The following is a 15255-nucleotide window of genomic DNA, read 5'->3' on the forward strand; positions in this document are numbered from 1 at the left end:
CAATATCTCCAAGATAGTCATAGCACACACTCCTCGCTATCAACATTTCTTCGCAAATTGTTTGTGCAGTGTCTGCTCCCTCGCAGTTGAGGTGTACCTGGCAGAAGATGACCCACAAAGTGGACCTTGATACGAGGTGAAATGGTTGTCTCCTTGGTACCGTTTAACATTGTCCACAGATGGGAGGCGCTCGTGGAATGGCATGCTTGATTTATCTTTCATCATTATTTTGGTTTAGTTTGACCATGTGGTCGTTGTTTAAGCAAGACAACTTTGACAATTTCAATTCTCTTGTGTGTTATTAGATCTGTGATTTCATCCGTGTATTAGAAGGTGGATACACGAAGTAAATTTGGTTTAATGTTTCATGTTGAGATGAGATATCGTGTTAACAATGCCTTCTTACTAACAGAAACAATTTTTATTCCAATTTTATCCGCGATTTTGGAGTCTAAGAACAAAATAATTATATTTACAAAAAGTTGAAGAAAATGAAAATAAAATCGGAGTGGGCGTTCAGCGACGCGGAGGTGAAAGTGTAGTGTGGGCTCTGGATTCGACCCCTGCCCATCCTGTCTCCAGCATCCTGAAGCAGAACGCTCTATTTTAACTGGAACTAATTTTTTCAAGTCGGAAGAGCATTTGCCTTTGAATGTTATAAAAAAGGTAAGTTGGTTAGAATCCAAGTACTGCACACATTTTCGTTCGTCGCCGCTGATTCCGCGCAAAGCTGAAATCAATAATTCCCTCCTTTTCCTTTCCTTTCTCTCCTCTCCATCTTCAATTTTCAAAAATTGGCTTTACCTAGTGTCACGAAGGTGCTGAGTAAATTGATCAATGTTGAAATGATTTGACACGACTCTTGAGCACTCAATCATGGAATCTTTTTTGATGCTTGATAGTATTGGGTGGAATAAAGTACGTTTGTATGTGATGATCACTCAGAGCTCAACCCTGCCCTTTTCCATTACAGTTGGAACAATAACATACGGCCGACGGAGTAACAGAAAAATTCTGTCAATACTTTGCGCTTACTGAGAATAATTTTCCCAGGAAAAATTTAAAAAATCTCAAATTTAGTTTACAAGTGGGTCAGAAGAAATTCGTTAACGGAATGGCATGTCAGTTTCTCTTGTCAAAATATAAATGCTAGAGGTATGAAGATATTTCTTTCAAGAATGACAAGGGTTTTTCTCTGTAAGAGTTACGAGCACTTAAGGCGTAAGAGCGGAACGATTTGGGGAGCTTAGATTACATCCTTCTGAAATATATCAGCTGATAGTCGCGTGGAAATTCATACAGAAAAATTCCTTGGGCCGAGGCTTTGTAGCAGATTGTAAAGGCACCGGACTGGAACTCGAGAAAGATGGGGCAGGCTGGGCGGGAGGAAAGTTCATACTGCATCCTGATTCAGCTTTCCCGTAGATCCAGCAAATGCTGCGATCGATACTTAATGAACCAATACCTCATCCATCCCCCCCCCCTCCTCCCCCCTTAGTCCGCCTTTGAGTGACACAAGTCCTGTTAGGCCTTCAAAATTTTCTTCGCTTGCTGTGGAATAGTACCATGTCATGTTAACCATGTCCTATCACTTCTGCTCTGAATGAAGTTTTGAGGTGACTCGTACATGTGAGAGATGGTGGATTAATAGTAGCGTTAGTTTTTGTCCTCCGCCTATTGGTAGATGACCTCTCACGTTGAATTCAGTTTCCCTCTGACGTTTCTTTGAAGACTTGCAATGAGCAGTAGATTGTCGATGATTTGTCGTCGACTTATCTCAATAGTTACTACGGCTAACCAACACACTGTTAAAGCCAATGCAGTTAGTTAATGCTACAGATACATATCTACGTACTACATACGAATTTTGTATTAATAGACTGAAACAATGAGTGTGTTATTAATTATCATATTGAATGAAATTTATATATCATAATTACGATAAACTCCGATGGTACGATTCAGACCGGCGTTTAATCACTATTCCTACTTTACAGACTGTTGTAGAATTGACTTTAGCGGCAGTTTATTTGCGATAGGTAATTACAGATTTTGTAATTCATTCGTGGGCTCCAAGAATCATTCTATAAAAGTTGTAAATGAAAAGGTAAGACTATATTTTCTCCATACTAAAGGCACTGATATTTTTTAAGATAGTGCTGATATTTGGAAATTAAATCCTAAATGACAAGGAAAAGGGGGTATCAAACATAAGTTGTGACGTACATACAGCGCTTTGACATATAATACTTCAAATGTTGAAATTTTCCACATCTCCTTGGTGTTGTCTACTTTATAACTAGCAGAAACATAGATCTGTATTTGTGACAGTAGTTTATCCAATTTGACGGTTTAGTGATTATCCACAGTTACTAAAAGTAGTAGTCGTGCTCAAATACTTTATATTCTTATAGTCTGACGTAAGCTGTGATTTCTCTCGCTTCTTACTTGTTACCTGAATTCTTTGGCACAAAGTAATGCTCTGTGGAAAGGCTCACAGATACGTGACTTGAAAACGACCACCACTGCTCTATTTCCTACCGTGATCGTGCCTATGGTATCGAATTAGTGCGGCCATTGTTCAGAGTCACAGTGAGTAGCTTTAGGATGGAAGGTGTGACACAACAAATAAGATTCGCCATCATAATGAATTATATAGGTATATTTTCAAATGGCGAAAGTGCCTATATATACTGGAAGTTGTTACTAGATTGCTACACAACATGTGATCAGTTAAGAAACACCGAAAACATAAGAAATGAAAAGACACAATATGGAGCAATAAAACGCGTCACTGAGGGTAAGGTCCTCCTTGGCCTCTTGAACGGCTTAGAGGAGAGACGCTCCCTAAAATGTTCTCTACACTTACCAAATATGATACAATAGGTTCCAGCTGCCCTCTCAGATCAGCACCGACTACCGAAAGTCACCTGCCTAAGGATAAACCAGACACTCTTAAATCCTACAGTACTATCTGTCTGGGCGCTAATTCTCAATTGACAGTTTTCTCGGTGTCTACTTTTGGTAGAGTTGGCTCGCGACGTTACTGCTTAGAGAAGCTAACTCTGTGTAGGAGCAGAAGAATATTCATCGCCACCAACTTTTCAGTTCTATGGTCGTCTCTCAGGAGGGTGAGCAAGTGGTCGAGAACTTGTTTTAGTGGCGGAACCAGGTTTCTGGGCAAAAAAGATTGAGGGAAACGCTGTTATTTCGACAGGAAAGCTTATAATGTTACGTCTCGTCAGGCTGTAGAAACAGTGAATCTGTAACGACCCTAGTTTTGACATTATGAAAATCTTATCATGGTGTAACCAAGGTCGTGATAAGGTGAAAACTTGTCCCTAGCGGTGCAGCTTGTAAACGAGAACCCACAACCCTACTTACTGCCATGACCGTGCATAAAGCATCGAGTTCTTCTCTTACTATATTCTTGATTCGATCTGGCATCCACAGTCACAGAAGACAGATTAAGAACGGAAGGGATAGAACAGCTTTACTTAAATAAGAATCGCCCACAGGCCCTTTTAAGTACGATTTTTCTCAAAAAAACCCAAAAACCAAATAACAAAGAAACTCACATATCGTATAGCGTAAAAAGGCCCTGAAATACGTAGCTAAAGTGTCTTGATATTAAGAAGTTTTTAACAGGACTAATACACAATACTCTATCGATCAAGAAAAACTACACACATTGTTAATCAGAGGGCATAAAATGAAGAAATAAAACACGAATCTTTAGGCTTGTGACAAATATACCAATAACGGCGCATGGCTACAGGACATGACATATAACCTAAGCGGCAGGATGATAGCGAATTGATACCTGTAAGTTTCCAGTTGCGTGTCAGTTGGCGTCCCAGGCTACGTTACAGGTTATCTCTACGAAAGTTAATTTTTAAAATTCTCATTGAAGGTAGCCAGGTGGCACCAAGGGTTTTTCCTAACCGGCAGACCGTAGAAGGCCCTTTGGCGTACTATTCACGCTTGTGACCATGTCACAGCCATCCGTGATCACGCCAGAGGAGAACAGGAAACAGGAGGGCTCAGAAAGCATAAGACCCTTTGCCGCTTCAGATTTTGGCCAATTGTATTGGACATTTCATAGTGCTTACAACCTGTACACAAGAGCAAATAACTGTGGTCGCGCTGCTGTCCAAAGAGGTACGATCATGTTTAGTGAAGATGCAGTCCCTTAAAGTCCTTAGAGACGGATTGAAACATTCGCGGGTGTCAGCAGTATCAAAGGTTGTTAATGACGTCATCCTGTTGCTCATCTCACTGCGAAATGTGAGGAAATCAAAGAACCATGAAAGGGAAGGGTTCATTGTCGTACTTTATGGCACCCTTTGACGCCTTTTCGTTCAGGCTGTGACCGGCTGTGTGTTTGAAATGTTTCCCTCGACCACTCGTAAGACAACCGCGTGATTTCAACGCTAAGAGTCACGTTTCTGTCCTCCATCGCAGAGGCGTCCAAAGAAGAGGTAAAATGTGGATAAGAATGGCAGTGACGACCTTTCACATCGTGTGAGACATCCATAGTGATGCTGGGCAGAATTGTGGCGAAATTTGGTGCTAATGTGACATAATTATATCGTCATAAGCGTAAGATGAACGTCTGAGCTGTGGCCTTTTTTTTTTTTTTTGTCTGTCGACACCGTGCCATTTGAAGCGTCGTAGAGCCCGAGGATGGCGCAACACGGTTCCACGGTTATGCACCATTGCATAGAAAGTAAACATGCTCCTTTCAGCCACTTTTCAGAGCTTTGTCGCAATGACAGGTATTTACGGAGTTTCCAAAAAATTATGCTTGAATTCTGTGGTTTCCCGCCCTGGATGGTGTGGTCGGACAGTACTGAAATGCAGTTCTAAAAGTCAGCACTTAATAGAGTACTGTGATTTTAAAATAAGTACGCTGGCCAGCGTAAAGTCTTCCTCTAGCACCAGGATGGATTCCTAACTATTTTATTACATGATAGATTTGGCGAATTTCATACCCATATTCAGATAAAGCTTAAGAAAACATCTTAACGAGGTCAGTTAATATGTTCCCAATCACAGTTGGATGTCAAAATCGATCAAGTTATAAATGACTTTTAAAATCATCGTGCTACCGGACACTATTTTATTAATAATTACTAATGACATACGGGTGCGTTTTCAGCATCCAGTAGGACAGATACTCAAGGTCTTATTCTTTACTACTTCTGTCTACTGTAAGTTGCTTTGCATAATTGTACTCTAAGAGATTTTACAAATATTGCCTATTTCGCAGATCTCACTATATCTCTCCTCTCTTGCGTTTGAAACGTTCCATAACAACACTTCGAGTCATATTTTTTATCATTAAACCTATAGCGTTAATAAACTATTTTCTCCCACATACACTTGTGATATCTTTCATTTTTGGCTTCGTTGGCCGGAACCTAAAATTTGGAATTGCGCTCCGCGAGCTATATTGGGTCGTAGAAGATAATGTCTCTCAATAAATGTATCTCCTGGAGCCGGATGAATAAAAGTGTCTCCTAGAGCCGGATGATGATGAATCAGTGAATTACTGTACTGTATTTTGCGTAAAACAATAATACAACGAATGCCACAAATTACCAAAATACATGGGGATCCATAGATAGCTACAGATGAGTAAAACAGTCGCAGCCACAAAGTCCACGTCTTTTTTGTTTCCTACCTCCATTTACCATATTCCAAGAAAAGTCCAAAGAATCTGTTGTTTCGTCAGTACCGAGATTCAGCGTGATGTGCTTCAAGAGATGGGCCTATTGTTATCAACTTCCTGTGCCGCCAGAGACAGTCGAGAGATAACCTTAGTAGAGAATTCTTACCTTAAACTTCAAAAGTAATGAAACGCTCTGAGACATTATTGTGACTCAATAAGTTATGATAACTGGCAAGACTTCTGTTCAAATGTCTCTGAGAACTATGGGACTTAACTTCCGAGGTCATCAGTCCCCTACGAATTCTGTAGTTTAGTGTTAGGTCACCTATTTATATGTGAAGTATGATCCTTATGGACTAGTTATCAGCCAAATTGGGTAGAGATAAACACATGAATGGAGTAAAATGAGCATTCAGCGACGAAGACTCAAATAAACATACAGAGATTGGAGCGCGACCTAAAACACTTTAGCTCTGTGGTGTTTCACATGAAGTAATTGGACTCCACATTTAATTTTATACAATGGCGTGCAAAACCTAAGGCGAAAGTAGCTTTCGCATGATGTGTCACTGCCAGATAACATGAGTGGATGGAACTTTGACTTTATATAGAAATAACTGCTGTAGACAGTAAAACAGTACTCCGTCTTCAGACCATAAGTGGCCCATCGGGACCCTCCGACAGCCGTGTCATCCACAGCTGAGGATGCGGATAGGAGGGGCGTGTGGTCAGCACACCGCTCTCCCGGAGCGCTACTGTACGGTCTAGTAGCTTCTCAGTTGGCATCACGAGGATGAGTGCATCCCGAAAAATGGCAACAGTGTATGATGGCCCGGATGGTCACCCATCCAAATTCTGGCCACTCCCAACAGCGCTTAACTTCGGTGATCTGACGGGAACCGGTGTATCCACTGCGGCAAGGCCGTTGCCTATAGATAGTAAGGAAGGACACTGAAAGAAATAATCAATTGTACAAGAGAAGTGACATTTTCCTTCAGTGACAATATCTACTCTGAAGTCGCAGCGCTGTATGATGGTTCTCTGGAGACAGGAAAAGGTGGGACATGGTTCTTAATAGAGTATGTGACTACCACGGACGGCAATGTATGCTCTACAACGTGATGCCACGCCGATCAAGAAGAAGTTGTTGTGGTAGGGTGTGCCATTCATCTGTCAGCACCGACGACAACCGCTGGAAAGTTTCTGGTGCAACACACGTGCCGAAATACTGCTCCCCAACGCATCCTACACGTGTTCGATGGAACATTAGTCGGGGAAATGGACAAGCCATTTCAGTCACTGAATATCCCCTTGTTCCATGAGCACTTCCGCGTACGCTGTTCACTGCGGTCGTGCATTGTTATCCATAATAATGAATTCAGGACCAAATGTTCCCCAGAAAAGATGGAGGCAGTGGAGTCTCATAATAATGTTGACTGGCGAATCTATATTGTTGAAAAATTTGGAAGTCTGATGCTCTGCTTCAGGCTTATCGACGATTCCCTGTCTGTGTAAAGTAGTCCTAGTTCACATATGGCCTGTTCATATCCGGTCTGGATTATACATAAACTTCTTTTTTTAGCTGGGATCCTGATGTTGGTACTGTGGGCTCTTGGTAACCATTCCGACGTCTCTATCGATGTTTCCTGCTGCAGAAACGATTCACGATGCAACAAGTAATCTTATAGCCATAGGGGTCTGTGGTACTACCGACGGGGGAGGGCCGTTTATGGGACTGCCGGCGCGGGTGGACCGTCATCCATCACTGCGTGAATCGGAAATGCGCTGTCATGAAGCTTGTTCCATTATCTATTGTGGCGTGTGTGGCGTCTGAGATCAGGCGGAGCGTTGTCTGCAATGAAATAGAGCCAGGATACCAATCTGGATCACTTTGTACTTATTACATCGCGCATTGGCTTCTTGAGATGGCTATCTTTTGTCGGCCAATTGTTCTAGCGGAGCGAAAAGAGGACTCCCTAGAAATTTCGCTATTGCATGTTCTCCGAATTTTCATAGCCAGACGAATAGTGGGGACTGCGCAAATGTGGTATGAAATTTACCGGCGTGTGGTTTAGTTTTTCAAAGAAAAGCTAATTACTTGATGGCAAACAGGATACTTACGAAGAACGTAAATGGTGATCTACTGTAAGGGAAAAATACACATGGAACTTCTATCCTAATTGTTAAAGCAAAATGAAGAATCTGAAATGGCCAAACATGGTATCGAATTGACCTGTCTAGGATAGCCAAAGATGTTTAATTAGTTTGTGATTTGAGTGAAAATTGAAATATTTTACTAGCAGCTGCTGATAGCTGTCTAAATGAAGTGTCAAAAAATTGAACACTTCAGGGTCTAGCTGTTTTGCGCATAATAAGTTAGATTGGTGTATAAATTGTGAAATTATTTCTTTGATGCTGAAAACATAAAGTAAATATCAAATTACAGCATAAATTAAAACTGTCCTGCTTTCCATGGAGTTCTTAATAAAATACCCATCAATACATAAATGTAGTATATTTCGTGCTTTCCCAATAGAACAGGGAAATAAAACATAACTATGCACATAAAAGCGGTTTTATAAAATCATTTCTCTAAAATAATATATAAAATAAATTAAATTGCACACTTTATTTGATGTGTGTGATTTTGACCATTATTCAATGGAACATTAAATGTTTCTCTGTTCAGTTTCATTTCTTAGACTCATTATTTCACAAAGCATTTGACAGTTTCTTTTTCGTTAAAGATTTTCTTTTGTATTGGCGTGCCGGCTTCACACAGGTTGACTATACTTTGCATTTACCGTAAGCAGCCGGCATTAGAGACCTTGAATCAGCGGGAAGTGTATCAACTTGTGCTTCACAGCTTCACAGGCTGTTGCAGCCAGTATCCATATAATGTTATTTCTGGTTTTTGGTTTTTCGCAGTAGGCTGCATATAATTTTGTGCATCTGGGAACGCTCAAAAATTATGTCATGGTATCTTGGATAACTGCTGTGGTTTATTTGTTTGTTATAAAATGAAACGGTTGGTTTTGCGTCTGATGAATGGTTGCTCATGTGGAATGTCCAGCTTTCTGTTTCCGAAGGATTTTAGCACTGTCAGGATTTGTTATAAAATACTGTCCAGCTATTCCAAGTCCGCTGTCAGAATATCTATCAACCAGATATAAAAAAAGGTGACAAAAGTCATGGGTTAACTCCTAATATCGTCTCGGACCTCCTTTTGACGGAGTAGAGGAGCAACTCGACATAGTATGGATTCAACAAGTCGTTTGGAAACCCCCTGCAGAAATATTGAGCCATACTGCCTGTACAGCCGTCCATAACTAATGATCGATTCAGTTGGACCAGAGAACTCAGTCAGTTCCATATAAAGACACCATCATGGAGACACCACCAGCTGGCACGATTGGGTTCATGCTTTCTTGGGATATGCGCCACACTGGAACCTTGCAATCAGCTCTTACTATCTGAAGTTGAGACTCATCTGACCAAGCCACGTTTTCCAATCGTCTACCTACATCTACATCTACATGGATACTCGGCAAATCACGTTTAAGTTCCTGACAGAGGGTTCATCGAACCACCTTCACAATTCTCTATTATTTCAATCTCGTATAGCGTGCGGAAACAATGAACACCTATATCTTTCCGTACGAGCTCCGATTTCCCTTATTTTATCGTGGTGATAGTTCCTCTCTATGTAGGTCGGTGTCAGCAAAATATTTTAGTATTCGGAGGAGAAAGTTGGTGATAGGAATTTCGTGAAAAAATTCCGTCGCAACGAAAAACACCTTTCTTTCAACGATTTCCAGCCAAAATCCTGTATCATTTCAGTGACACTCCTTCTCATATTTCGCGATAATACAAAACGTGCTGCGTTTCTTTGCACTTTTTCGATATTTTCCATCAGTTCTATCTAGTAAGGATCCCACACCGCGCAGCAGTATTCGAAAAGAGGACGGACAAGCGTAGTAGGTCTGTTACATTTTCTGTGTCCTGCCAATAAAACACAGTCTTTGGTTAGCTTTCCCCACAACATTTTCTATGGTCCGACCGATATGTGGTCTAGCGGTTCTGGCGCTGCAGTCCGGAACCGCGGGACTGCTACGGTCGCAGGTTCGAATCCTGCCTCGGGCACGGGTGTGTGTGATGTCCTTAGGTAAGTTAGGTTTACGTAGTTCTAAGTTCTAGGGGACTTATGACCTAAGATGTTGAGTCCCATAGCGCTCAGAGCCATTTGAACCATTTGAACCGACCGATATGGTAATGACCCTAGGAGAGGCTTTGCGGCCGATGTCGTGGTGTTAGCAAAGGTACCCGCGTCGTCGTCTGCTGCCACAACGTATGAACGCCAAATTTCGCCACACTTTCATCGTATGTCCCACACTGACATTTACTGTTATTTCACCCAGCGTTGCTTGTCTGTTAGCACTGACCACTCTATGCGATCACCGCGGCTCCCAGTCGTTAAGTATACGCCGTTAGTTGCTTCTTTGTCCGTGGTGAGAGGCAATGCCAGAGATTTGGTTCTCTTGGCACACAATTGGCACTGTTGGTCTCAGAATATTGAAGTTCCTAATCATTTCATAAACGGAATGTACCATGTGTCTACCTCGAACTACCATTCCGTGTTCAAAGTCTGTTGATTCCCGTCGTGCGGTGATAATCACGTCGAAAACTTTTTCACATGAATCACCTGAGTACAAATGATAGCTCCGCCAACGCAATGCCGTTTCATACCTAGTGTACTCAATACTACATCACCTTTTTTACTTGTGTATGTAGCTAGCCCACGACTTTTGGCAACTCAGTGTATCTTGTGGATGTTTTCAGAGTAACAAGGTATCTTTTGACGTCGTTAATTGTATGTTAGGAGTACATGAAACCAACACTGAGTCACGCGGTAGCCGATTTACTAAACAGAGTGACTACCTAGTTTTTCGTTGTGTTACGGTGACCCTGAAGTCTAGATTTGGTGTGTTCTCCGTTATCCTGGTAAGCGTTGATAATGCCTCCCTGCAGCTGCGTGGGGCCACGCGTCACCTCCGCTTATCCCGGCACCGTAGCCGGTAGCATCCTCTAGCTGAGACTGAACAAACAGCTCACGGCGCGTCGAGACCTTTGAGGAAGGCGTTATCCGAGAGCGCGCCGCGAGAGGCTTCCGGCATTGACTGGCTGGCCGTGTTGACAAACTGCGGCCGCTCGCTGGCGGGACGGCGGTATTGGGGCCATCACTCGCCACGTGTCGCGCTCACCGCCAAAATATCGCCCGGCCCTGCCGCTGTTCGGTCCTCCGTCACGCCGGATTACGCCGGCCGCTGTCGTGGGGGACCCGCCACAGGCTGCTATTGCCTCGCTCTCCCAGATTTAGTCTTCCGCCTGATTGATGCTGATCGTAGCCACAGCACTTGTCACTCCCTTCTTACAAGTTAACCCACCCAAGGAATACACTTCGATTTTGATCTACTTTTAAGAGCCGTAATGTAGAGCGAAATGCGAGATACACATTTTTCTATACGTGTCCACATGACCGTTAAGGGGGTGAAACATCCCTGAAAGAAAATGAATTCAGCATTCTTTTGAGCAGAACAAATCTGCGCTTTCTCATTATTTTACTGATTAATAATAGTATTACAAGAAAAATATAGATTTTCAGATACAACATAATTAAATGTGTAAATGTTACAACGAGAAAAAAATTGACAAATAAAAACTGTATTAAAGATAGCTCGAATACAATGCAAAGTCTTTAATATTTCATATATATAAATATTGGAGTCATAACATTTTATAATATTTATTATATTAAACTTACAGTTATAAATGATATGTCAGATAAAAGAGCAACTCAAACAGTTTTACCAAGAACCTTATTAATAAATATTCAATGTGAGCACCATTTCTCACACGGCACACATCAAGTCTAGAGCTGAGTTCTTCCCAAACGTTGATAAGTGTGTCTTCAGTGATTGTACCAACAGCTGCTTCAATCCGGTCTCTTAATTCAGGGAGGTTTCTGGTAGCGGAGGCACGTACACAGGATCCTTGATGGAGCCCCAAAGGCAAAAATTGCATGGCGTTACGTCGGGTGAACGTGGAGGCCATGCAAAGCAAGCCCTTTCATTGGGCCCCTTGCGGCCTATCCAGCACTTGGGTCTAGACTTGATATGTGCCGTACAACAAATGGTGCTCACACTGAACATTTATAAGGTTCTTGGTAAAACTGTTTGAGTTGATCTTTCATTTGACATATCATTTATAACTGTAAGTATAATGTAATGAATATTATAAAGCGTAAAAACCCCGATATTCATTTATAAACACCCTGTATATATATAATATGTCTGTGTCCATCTGGGAATGACCTATCGAACAACCTTACATGCTAATATGACAGTTGTTAATGAAGCGCATTCATACAGGACGTGCGTACAGCGATATACATATATTTCTAACCACAGACATGATACGTGAATTGGGGTTGATGATGATGTTTGGTTTGTGGGGCGCTCAACTGCGTGGTTATCAGCGCCCGTACAATTTCCCAACCTTTGCTCAGTCAAATTTCGCCACTTTCCTGGATGATGATGAAATGATGAGGACAACACAAACACCCAGTCATCTCGAGGCAGGTGAAAATCCCTGACCCCGCCGGGAATCGAACCCGGGACCCCGTGCTCGGGAAGCGAGAACGCTACCGCGAGACCACGAGCGGCGGACACGTGAATTGGAGTGGCAATCATTAAAACAAAGACTTTTTCGTTGCGACCGGATCTTCTCATGAAATTTCAATCACCAGTTTTCTCCTCCGATTGCGAAAAAATTCTGTTGGCACCCACCTACACAGGGAGAAATTATTATCACGATGAAATAAGGGAAATCAGGGCTCACACAGAAAAATGTAAGTGCTCGTTTTTCTCGGGCGCCGTTAGAGATTGGAACGGTGGAGAGACAGATTGAAGGTGGTTCATTCAACCCTCTTCCATGCACTTTATTGTGAACTGGAGAGTAATCACGTAGATGTAGAGGTAGAAGCATTACTGACAAACGAAGCCACCTCTTCACATATGATTAAATTTGGTATTAATGACGCTACATGTTTATCCGTTAGTCAAATCTCGGAATGAAAAACAAATTTGTGTGCGCCATTAAAGCGTACATTGAAAATCATAGAATTTTAATTTGGTTTTTTATACATCTGTTACCGTTGCAAGAGTATTTACATAGGAAAGTTACACTCTTTTATTTTCAAGGGGGCCTTGGACCCTTAACAGCCGTATGGACACGTACAGCATAATTTGAGTATCATTTTTAGGTTTGCAGTACAACATATTGAAAGCCAATAAAAATCGAACTTTATCTCTCGTGTAAGTTTACTTCTTAGTAGCAACGGAGCGTAACTTTTATCGTACCGCAGTGCACCCGTTTCTTTCATAACATTCCAATAAATATTTATTCAGTGAAAGAACAGTACTAAAACTATCACTCTCCATTCTATGGGTAGACAGAGATAGTATAACAGTGGTAGTCAAACTGGGACCAGCGGTTCACATGCGTTTTTTTATGGCAATACGCATCTAGCAACTAACAGCCGAATCTTAGAAGCTCAACTACGAGTGTTGTTTTCCTGCTCAGAGTAACAATTAAAAATACTCACAGAGACGGTAATGTTTTGAGATGTGGTCAGTTGACGCTAGTGAATTCGGTAGTGAGATAATTAATGTTGGCGGCTTACCTCAGGGGCACAGATGTGCACCTGCTGTGGTGCAGATTTTAACATGGAAGTAACATGGATTCGTGAATGCGCATAATAGAGACGATCTCCTTCAAATGAGGTATGTATTTGTTTCAAGGATTACGTAATTAAATTAAGGCTGTTGTAATAGTACGCAGTGAGTAGAAAAAAAATGACACTCCAAACATTTAGCAAACACTTCTGATCGTGGTTCATATTGCGTAACGAATTTAAATTTGAGTACAAGTACTGTTATCAATAAATTCATCATCTGCTCACACAGTCAACACAAGGACACTTGTCAGACAATTAGACCGCCACATCTTTTAGCTCGCTGAGGGTGGCTGCAACCTGAACCAGTCATCGCTCTCTGTTCCCAATGGTGGCGACTTTTAACGATAAGTGCATTGACGGTCGGTGGCTAACTTATCGCCCCCTTACCATAGCTAGTCTGTTTGATGCTCATGACACACAAATTTATGTGGGTTACAAATTAAGACCGTGTCAGCATTGAGTCTTGAGCAAAAATTGTTTGACGACCACTGTTCTTTAATGCCAGTTACAGACTGAAATAATGCTGTAATTTCCTTACTCACCAGAATATTATTACACATTTTCCATACGGCAATACTTATTACTGCAGTACACTTTGTACGGTCTCGCGAATTTCACACTGAACTACACGACTGTGAATTTAGCCAATTGGTGTTCGCCAGATTTCCTACCCTCCATTGTTTCAGGTATTCATTTCTTCTTCTTCTTCTTTTTCTGCCTTTCACAGATAAGGCTTTTCGACCTGTTCGGCTTCAGTTCCATGTTTTAACTGGCCGTCTTACGTCCCTCTTTCCTTCGGGTTTTTGTCGTAAGGCTGATTTTGGAATCCTTGTTTCTTCCATTCGTTCCAAATGTTTCTTTCACTTTTATTTATGTATTTATAAGTTGTGATTTACTGTATAAGTTTTGATTTCTTGGCTAATGTTTTTGTTTGGAATTCTGTCCAACTTAGTGCATCATTTGACTGCTGGTAAAAGTTTTATTTCAGCCGCCTGAACATGGCTAAAATTATTGCTCTTCAAAACTTAGGATTCACTGTCATACATTAGAACAGGTACACCCAGAACCTTATAGGATTTAATTTTCGTCTCTCTTCATAATGATGTAGACATTAAATTCCAGATGTTTGAGAGTATATACTACTAAAAAGAGAACGTTAGATGTTGACTTACTATGTAACATTCCTAAAGTACATATCTCCCGTTAATACGAGTCTTCTTGTTTCTGGAATTTATTATTATCCCAAATTATTCACTGTTCTAATAATTTGTAGCTTATGATTCACTATCGCACACCACAGTCTTTCCCACGCCACGATTGCTCTACTCATTCATAATCTCCCTCCTCTCGTTGATTAAGAGCGGTCGGGGTTGGTGCCACCCTTACTGTAATGGGGCTCATTTGACTTCATCGTTACTAGGATGTGCCTGCCGAGGAGTCCAGCCAGCTATGTGTGAACAGACAGAACCCGCACCAGTGGCAGACATCAGGCTGGCTTTGTTCGCTCAGACATCAGCCGTGATTGCAGTTTTCTTGAAAAATATTCCGATCTTGTTAAAACTCTTGTACTAAAATGCACAACGATGCATATAAAGTTAGGAGCCAAGATACGACCACTGACACCTTCGTACTGGGATGCGAAAAACGTGAATCAGAGACGAATGGCTGATCATTCCAGTGATATACGGCCTGCAAATGTGGAAATCCAGCATAATAACCAACTTCGACGTGGGACAGACTCTTGAGAAGATGTTGGACATCAGCACCACTTGAGGGAATGTGGAGA

The 15255-nt window shown here is 41.6% G+C and overlaps 1 pseudogene; it reads right to left on the bottom strand.

Moving 5' to 3' along the window:
* Positions 1-6486: 6486 nt before the first annotated feature.
* LOC126189085 (5S ribosomal RNA) lies at positions 6487-6604 on the bottom strand (annotated as a pseudogene).
* Between the last annotated feature and the right edge of the window lie 8651 nt (positions 6605-15255).

This window comes from Schistocerca cancellata, chromosome 5 (genome assembly GCF_023864275.1).
Source record: "Schistocerca cancellata isolate TAMUIC-IGC-003103 chromosome 5, iqSchCanc2.1, whole genome shotgun sequence".
In the NCBI taxonomy this organism is placed as follows: domain Eukaryota; kingdom Metazoa; phylum Arthropoda; class Insecta; order Orthoptera; family Acrididae; genus Schistocerca; species Schistocerca cancellata.